This window comes from Helianthus annuus, chromosome 15 (genome assembly GCF_002127325.2).
Source record: "Helianthus annuus cultivar XRQ/B chromosome 15, HanXRQr2.0-SUNRISE, whole genome shotgun sequence".
Classification (NCBI taxonomy): Eukaryota; Viridiplantae; Streptophyta; class Magnoliopsida; order Asterales; family Asteraceae; genus Helianthus; species Helianthus annuus.
In genome coordinates, this window is record NC_035447.2 from 5593552 (window position 1) to 5602829 (window position 9278).

At 35.0% G+C, this 9278-nt stretch overlaps 1 long non-coding RNA gene across 4 annotated transcripts; it reads right to left on the bottom strand.

Moving 5' to 3' along the window:
• Positions 1–3550: 3550 nt before the first annotated feature.
• On the bottom strand, positions 3551–7697 carry LOC110910277. 4 transcript variants are annotated; one of them, XR_002575969.2, is made up of 10 exons: positions 7683–7697; positions 7239–7597; positions 6974–7061; positions 6703–6876; positions 6457–6631; positions 6102–6268; positions 5690–5837; positions 4913–5561; positions 4155–4423; positions 3551–4054 (listed from the first exon to the last, which is right to left on the bottom strand). It is a non-coding gene; the product is annotated as an uncharacterized LOC110910277 (long non-coding RNA). The 4 variants fall into 4 exon arrangements; XR_002575968.2 differs by having other exon boundaries at positions 4913–5420; positions 5489–5561; positions 5690–6268; XR_002575970.2 differs by having other exon boundaries at positions 5690–6268; positions 6480–6631.
• Between the last annotated feature and the right edge of the window lie 1581 nt (positions 7698–9278).

Consider the following 9278-nt stretch of genomic DNA (forward strand, 5'->3'; position numbering starts at 1 on the left):
CCTGTTTGACTAAACCATTCATAAGTAATTGTGTCATAATTGGCACTCGTGAAAAACCCGTTTTTATCACGGGTCGGGCCGGGCCAACCTACATACACCTTTTTGTCCATTTTTATTAAATATTAAGTATATTATGAGGTTTTATTTATTGAATACAGTTTGGATGACTTTAAAACCTGTTTGACTAAATATATAAAGTTTATTTTTTGTTAATGGGTCAAAACAGATATGTTGGTATGGGTCAAATTTGGTTGGGCCTACATATAAACACCTTTGTATATTTAATGTTTAATAACCAGAGGAAGTAAACATCTCTCATTCTCTCAGTGAATTTATGGGCCGCATACGCATGAGAACCCAAATGTTTCACTTATGAATATGAATATTTTATCATTTTCTTGAACAATAAAAATATATAATCAATAAATCATAAGCGTGTGAACAAGTCAACAAAAGACTATATATAATTGAAATATACGATTTTAAAATATATATAGTTGCTTATTAAAACATGTTATCTACGTATCATCTATAAAATATACGATTTTATAATGAATGGCTTCCAAATAACCGGTTTTAGAGATTTTTTTAATAATTATAAACACACTAAACATAATTATTGTTATACTAAAATACAATAAAAAATGTACACTTTTAATAACCAATCCTATCTCAAATAACAAAAATATATTATAACCCATAATAATTGGATAATCATTTTAAAGTTTTTAATTAACCGTTGATCTTACTCGCTTAATTAGAATCGCACAAAGCCGGTTTTGAATCAAACCGGAAAGGTTTAAAACCGGTTCAAATCCAGCCAATGAAAGTCAAATCCGGATCGGCCTAAACCAGTTCAGTTTTAACCAACTTTTTAAAAGAAAACCATACCGGATTGGATTTTATATAGATAAGCCTTACCTCTATTCCAAACGGTTATACCATTTTATAAAAACCGAAATTTTGTGTTCAGTTTCAGTTTTGATATGTGTTATAATTGATTATTGATTAACGGAACCAAACTGATATGCTATTTGTGAGCCTACCTTAACCGAAGCGACCTATAATAACTGATCTAATTGAAAGGGTTGCAAAAAATGAAATTTTTGCACTTTCTTTTTTAGACAACTCATAAATTTCTGTACTTTGGTGTTTGCTTTTAATATTTAGCATGTTCATACCTAGGACCACTAGTCAAATTCAGATGAGCCAAAAATCCTGTCACCTAGTTGTTTTTTGACCAATATATAATACAGGTGTTGATATTAGTATGAATACACATTTAAAGACGGTTAACTTATCCTAAAGGGAAAGAATCCGGTGACAGTTTATATATAATTGAAATATTAATATTCTATGTAATCTATGTAATATGCATAAATGGTTTATCCCTTATGGCTAGGTGGTATGTGGAATTTTAGTTTGTGTCACGATTTTGTTTATATAAAATATATACTAAAAAGTTTATATGGAATTTATTAACAACCACCCACTCGTCATAGACAATCTTCACACACGAATAGGAAGTTTATTGATATGATAAGCGTGTAAAAATGACGACCATCCCTAAGAAACTTAGGCTTCAAGTCCCGTAGTAGATTATAGAGTAGAATTAGGAATATATCACACTGATGCAAAGACAACATTAATAAGGTACGTAAAAAATATATAGTTGCTTATTAAAACATGTTATCTACGTATCATCTTTAAAATATACGATCTTATAATGAATGGCTTCCAAATGACCGGTATTTTTTAATAATTATAAACATGCTAAACATAATTATTGTTATACTAAAATACAATAAAAATGTACACTTTTAATAACCAATCCTATCTAAAATAACAAAAATATATTATAACCCATACTAATTGGATAATCATTTTAAAGTTTTTAATTAACCATTAATCTTAGTCGCTTAATTAGAATCGCACAAAAACAATGAAAGTCAAATCCGGATCGGCCTAAACCAGTTCATTTTTAGCAAACTTTTTATAGAAAACCGTACCGGATTGGATCAATGTATCATGTGTGTATTAATCTAAGATAAGCCTTACCTCTGTCCCAGACGCTTATGCCATTTTATAAAAACCGAAATTTTGTGTTTGGTTTCAGTTTTGATATGTGTTATAATTGATTAACGGAACCAAACTGATATGCTATTTGTGAGCCTACCTTAACCGAAGCGACCTATAATAACTGATCTAATTAAAAAGGTTGCAAAAAATGAAATTTTCGCACTTTCTTTTTTAGACAACTCGTAAATTTCTGTACTTAGGTGTTTGCTTTTAATATTTAGCATGTTCATACCTAGGACCACTAGTCAAATTCAGATGAGCCCAAAATCCTGTCATCTAGATTGATTTTTGACCAATTTATTTTTCTCATGTTACAGGTGTTGATATTAGTATGAATACACATTTAAAGACGGTTAACCTACCCTAAAGGGAAAGAATCCAGTGACAGTTTAAATTTCGAAACTTTGCTGGTTGAAGAAACACCTCGGGTCAAACCAAAGAAGGCAACTGCAGGTCGTGTGCGTGTTGACTTGAAACATAGTTTGTTTATAATTTTGAATATAGATCGGTTCAACCCTAAAGACGTGTCACAGGTAAATATAGATCGGTTCAACCTTATGGTCGTGCTAGTTCTCTTTTTGGATAAATGAGCATGTGCCCAGTAAATATATTCCAAAAACACTTGTTACAGGGCCCCCCCCCCCCCCCCCACAACACCTAAAGAGGACACCCGAAAACAAGCTTTGGGAACCTCTATCCGAGGAATGGATACAAAACTAAGCTAATTGGATACATTTGAGAGGGATTTCTACCAATTTTATATGCTTGAACCATTTATTAATTAAAATATTGAGCTTAACCATTTGATCCATTAGAAATAATAAGTAACTTACCATTTATTAATTAAATATTGAGCTTAACCATTTGATCCATTAGAAATAACTAGTGGGGTGCCCGCGCGATGCGACGGGAGCACATTACCTAGATTTCTGAATATCTCCAACCACTCTCCTTGATCCACTGGATGGCAAACTCCGAGCCGTCCACCGCCTTGTACATTATACTCGAACCGTTGGCACCCCAATATATGCAGACGCTCTTAAAAGTGTCTCAAGCTCCAACCACTTCTCGTCGCCGTTAATCGTCACCAGCACCGCCTTGTTCATTTCGGATATCGATGGCGCCATCTTGTGTTATTTTCAGTTTCGAACTTAAACTTTTGTTGGATTCTTCATCTTCAGTGGCGTTTCTTGTAAGGAAACATGGCCATGAAGGTAGCCATTTGTGATCTTGATCTTCTTTGCGAGTTGCGACGTCAACCAATTGTATGTTTTACTGGCTATGTGGTCATGCGCCTAATCTTAACCACTACAATCAAAATGGATGTAAAGTCTTAAAAACTATGTTAACACAATTTTATACATAAACACTGTACATGTATCTTCAAGACACTTAAAAGTCAAAACCTATATGGGTTTATTTTCATAAGATAACAAAAGAAGAGGGATGGAATACATAAGAGAACCACAAGTAATAAAGGTTATTCCAAAATTTTCAAGAAAATAATCCAACACGTCTACTGCAAATCTTTGTCGCAAATTACAACACTTACACACTAACCCTATCTCCTATAAAAATTGTAGTAATAAAAAAATGTCATGCTTCTATGATACATAGACCATATTCAACTCAAGCGGCCTCAATGGTTCAAAGTTCTAAAACAATCATACGAGTGTGTCTAGAAACCTCAGAAAGCTCATCAATTCGATTTGTCAAAACTTTAATATCTACACCTGATGCTACGTATGAGCCTGCAAAAATCTGGATGCTTCTGAACGTAAACGGTCTTTTCATTAAACAATGCAAGTACACCAGGAAGAGCGAGGATGCTTATAAAGCAATGGTCACAACTCTTGTCGTTGTGGCAAATTTCTTCTTTCCATACAAAAATTGATAATAACCATGTCAATGTACAAGTTGCAGCAAATAGATCGAAGGAACATTATAAAAACTTTTTGTTTCCTTGATGCATAACCTATTCCCAAAAAGAAAAAGGTATCAAACATTGTATGCCATAAAAAAATGCTATTTGCAATGCAGAATTATTCAAATTCTTAAAGATTATAGATCGGTACCTGTATGCCGATGCTAAACTAAAAGCAGAGAGATTCAAGGGAACGGGTCGTCGAACTTCGCTTACCGAGGCTTCGGAATGTGATTGTTGGATCATTCAACTAAACTTTTAATAATTACATCGAAATATTTCAATCGAACATTTTTTTGTGTTTTGCGAATGTTTATTCCACCATTTTTTCGTCTTCCGTCAGTCAAAATCTCCAAAACAACCTCCCGAAGCCGATTACATCATCTTTCAGGTCATGATCCATGAGACCCTTGTATTCACCTGTCATATAAATATGTAGACTTAAGATTTCAAGATCTGTAAAGTTGAATGATTTATAGATTATTACGAATGAGCTGATTCGGGTTCTTTTTTTTTCTCTATCGGGTCAAACGGGTCGAAAATCATTCATCGTATAGCTTTTTGACATAAACTCACCTAAACGGTCGAAACTCATTCATTGTTTAGTTTTTAGACATAAACGGGTCGAAACGAGTTTTTTTTTCTCGTTCATGGGTCAAACGTGTCGAAACCTGTTCATTGTATGGTTTTTAGACATCAACGGGTCGAAACAGGTTATTTTTTTCTCGTTCATTGTATGTAATCCTATTAGACGAACTAATTTTTTTATTAAAAATAAATAATTTTAGAAAATAATTACACAATCAAACTGACCCGTTTCGACTATTACACATCATGTTTGTTTGGTGCTATTAAAGTAAAAAAAAAAGTGATTAAAATCGGGTTTTTAGGTAAGAAAGGACCTCATACCTGTTTCCATTGCAGATATTGTTTTAAACCCGAATTCTGCCAAACAGGGCTCCACATATCCAACTTCATCGTTTTAAACATGTTTCCGTTCGGGATCGAACCCGAAAGATCGTTATACGACAGATTAAGAAACTTCAACTTCATCAAGCTTCCTAACTTCACTGGTATCTCACCGGATAAATTATTTTCAGCGAAATTTAACGTATCGAGATTCTCACAAACCGAAATGCTGGTGCAGACAGTGCGGGCGGTTTAGATTATGGTGATGGTGCTGGTGCAGACGGTACGGATGACGGTGCTGGTGCAGACGGTACGGATGACGGTGCTGGTGCAGACAGTACGGGTGACGGTGCAGGTGTAGACGGTACGGATGACGGTGCAGGTGGTCTGAATGATGGTGCTGGTGCAGACAGTCGGATGAGTCAACAAGGCATCCACAACACTCAGCCAAAACCCAAACCCAAGATCTACACTGAGTCAATCCAGTTCCGTAATGCATATCGGAATCCTAATCGACCCAACTGTTTTCAATCCTTAATAAAAATATATGAAGCTGAACTTAATTTGAATGTAAACCTTAAGGATCTTGAACGTTCAGCCTCCTAGATCAAACAAAATCATCCCAAATATATAATCATCTTGCTGGTTTCTACAATTAAACATTAGATTAGAGAAGTTCAAATCTACAGGATCTGAAGAACTAAATCGAAAATTAATGTCCACAAACGTAATTAGTGAAATCAATTAACCTATTAAAAAACATTGAAAATCGTATACCTTGGCAGCGGTGGTGGCGACTAAGTTGATTTTCCTTCCGTCTATTTGTACTGAGTGGACTTCGACGTGCACGGTTTGAGAAAAGGGCTTCGTAAGGGATCAGAAACCGCCTGATCATTGAAGATGTACCTATGGTGCGACTGGATTCCTGCAATTCGAAAAGTAAAAAGTCAGTGGGTGATTCACCAACGCTTGCCATACATTACCTCCGATTAGACCACAAACACCAAGCTTCGTCGCCTATCCTGAACTCTAGTCCGCCCTTGCATCTTTTTTATCACAACCAAACAATCGGAGTAACGATTTTACTCTCCGAAAACAACCCTACCACTCTTGTAATGACGAAACCGGCACCGGAAAATGGAATCCTTGTTATTCGATCAGTGTGTAGGAGCAGAAGAGTAGAGCGGACCTGCAATCTCGCTTTGCTTGGCTCGCCTACGTATTAACATGTCAGCATCTTCAAGTGTCAAAAATCTGATTAACCGGCCCCATTCATCCAAAATTGGCCCATTGATAATGCAGATAAGTTACTCTGCTCCAAGCGCCAACGCACAAGCAGTAGCAACTTCCTACATGCTGCATTATTATTTACCACAAAAATCAATTAATAATTAAAAATTTTGCATCAAAACTATGTCTCCAACATAATTGTGGGTCACCGAAAACCTATTTTTATTACTCGGGTAAAAAAACTTGGGTGGAGCGACGATAATCTTGTTATTTTTATATTCGTTTAGATCACGGCAAACAGTAACAAAAAATACCTATTAACAACTACATAGCATACTTGCAATTCAGTACACCTCCGGAGCTAGAATATCCAAGGTTGCTTAAAATCACAATAGAATCAAAATCCAGCCGCTCACATTTGCGATGAACATCAACTTTCTTTACTTCACCCGTTACTTCATAATGAATGCCTTCGACAACTCCTCTTCCCTGTCAAAAAACTATAACTTGAGCAATTTTTTCATTTGTTGCACATTTGCAAGAAACAAAAAGACGATTACCTTGGCAACAAGAAAATTACCACTTGCAACACTGACATTGAAATGCAACCGCCTTTTCTCTCCGTGTCCACGGATGCCGCATAAAGACGGCCCTGGTGACAACTTTGCCTTGATCATCAACCGGATTCTTCCCGTCGGTAACTCTGTATCTTCCAATGTATTTTGGTTCACGTCCTGAATTGGTTACCAAATTAACCATATATTCAACAAAAGTACACCATTATTTACTAAACTACACTTAAAATTACCCATTAATCCAAAAATAACTAACCATTTTCAGCTTAAAGCTTATCAATCTGTACATGTTTCCTTGGAACAAGAACAAATTTGATTCCCAGACCATGAAGAAGAGAGATATCCTGCATATAACTCAATTATTACTTTTTCATATTATTAATTCCTACAAATCAAAAGTATTATGATTCAAAGTTAAAGTGTGTGCATTCTAAAATCACAATACACAAATCAAAACGAATTAATCGATGAAACAAATAGCAAAACTCGAATGAAAATAACTCAATTGAGCAAATTCTTACCTGATAAACGGATCAAGAAGTTTGTATAAACTCGATTTCAGTGCAGATACTTGAAAGAAGAAAACAGAGTCAAATCGGAATGAAGTGATGTAAAATTACTCATCCTGTTTAGACCATGTGCGTTGCTATCATCCACAATCTTCACCGTACGAGAGATTGAAGGTTCATGAAGAAGGGATGGACCGATCATCTGTTCTTTAGGGATTTAGGAGGTAGATGAAAGGACATACGGTGGTGAGATTGATTAGTGACATGAATGTAGGATGAAATTACTATATTACCCCCGAGACGTCTTAAAAGTTTTGGAAATGTGCCAGTTTGCCCCCTCTAAATTGGCTTGTTCTTTCTTGTACATGATGCTTCGAAATTTATACGCATAGTAAAATTACAATATTGTACATGGGAAATGCTTATATATAGTATATAGATAGATAAGTAAGTTACCATTTATTAATTAAATATTGAGCTTAACCATTTGATCCGTCAGAGATAATACACAACTTACAACGTTTGAAATTTCCACTACTAATGTATTTATATTCAATGTGAGAAAACATGTTTTTATGCCGAATCAATCTCGAACCACACAATTAATAGCGGATTGCTTTGATACAAATTGTAGGTCCCTATGACTCGATTGATAACGAGATTGATAACACATTTAAGCATGTATATAAACCACATGTTAGCATGGTCCTTTGGGCTTGGGCCCTTGAACTATGTTCGTTCATAATATCTTTGTTCACCTAAGTTCTTGTAAACACAAATTCTTTCAACTCACATATAATACTAATAATTCTATTATGACGAATACACGATGAACATAATGACCTATATACTAAGCTAATGTCACGCAAGACGTCGCCATGTAAACAACATCCTCAGTTGTGAGAATAACATCCTTGCATATAATCATACTTAGTTTATTTTTGTTTATATATACTTACATTGAACTATAATTACGCATCAATAATTATAAGTGTATATAATCACAGTTACTATTGATCGATGATTAGTTACCACTAAATATCAATTACTATTGATAATCAATTCTCATGTAACTTTCCATCAACTATGGAAATGCGAAGCACCTTCTGATGGTTTTTTAACATGATTTTAGTGCCAACGGTGAGATCCACACCAGGGGCTCTGCCCCTTGGACCCGACTTGCGTATAAGTATGAGTATAAGTATGAAGAAAATAACAAGAGAGAAATATGTGATTCGTTTATAAGAATTGTTTGGTTTCTAAGACGGTTTGATAATACATGTTGGCTCCGTTAAAAAATGTGTTAGGGTTTAGGTGGGCTCAAATATTGGCACTGATCCATATAATTTAATTTATTAGTGTTGTCTAGTATTTGATACTCGTTTTTTACATGTAATATATGAATAGTGACTTGCCATAACATTGTTTAAGATGGAGCATACAAAAATTAGGTTTATCAAAGTCAACATTGACATGCATGCATGTGTAATTGTATATGTTTATTATCTCTAGTAATAAGGGGGTCGGAGCGTTCTCAGATAGTGGCAATCGAGTAGGGGTACCGAATGAAGTGGCAGAATTAGAAAATCGTTATAGGGGCAATATGTAAAAAAAGGGTAACGAAATCGAAAAATCGTCAATTTTTTTTCCAAAATTTACATTACCGTCGGAGCATCAAAGGGTAGCGGGGGCCAGGGGCGGACCCACCCCAAGCCGTGGGTGGGCGGGCGCACCCCTTGAAAAAAAAAAGTTTCGGTGTTACTTTACACTGAAAATTTTGATCGCCCCCCTTAAAATTTTGTAATCGCCCCCTTGAGCTTGGACTCATGATAGATATGTGTAACAAAAAAAAAAAAACGAAATAAAAATAAAAAATCTGTTCACCGGTAAAAAAATTCACAGAGGTGACGATGAGAATAAGAACTCTGATATTGCAAATGAAGAAGAAAGGAAAAAAAGGGGTATTGTTCTTTTTAGTATAGACCCACTCAAAAATTATTTTACATAGGTTAAAAAACATGTGTTAGTAAAAATTAAAAGACAACATAGTCG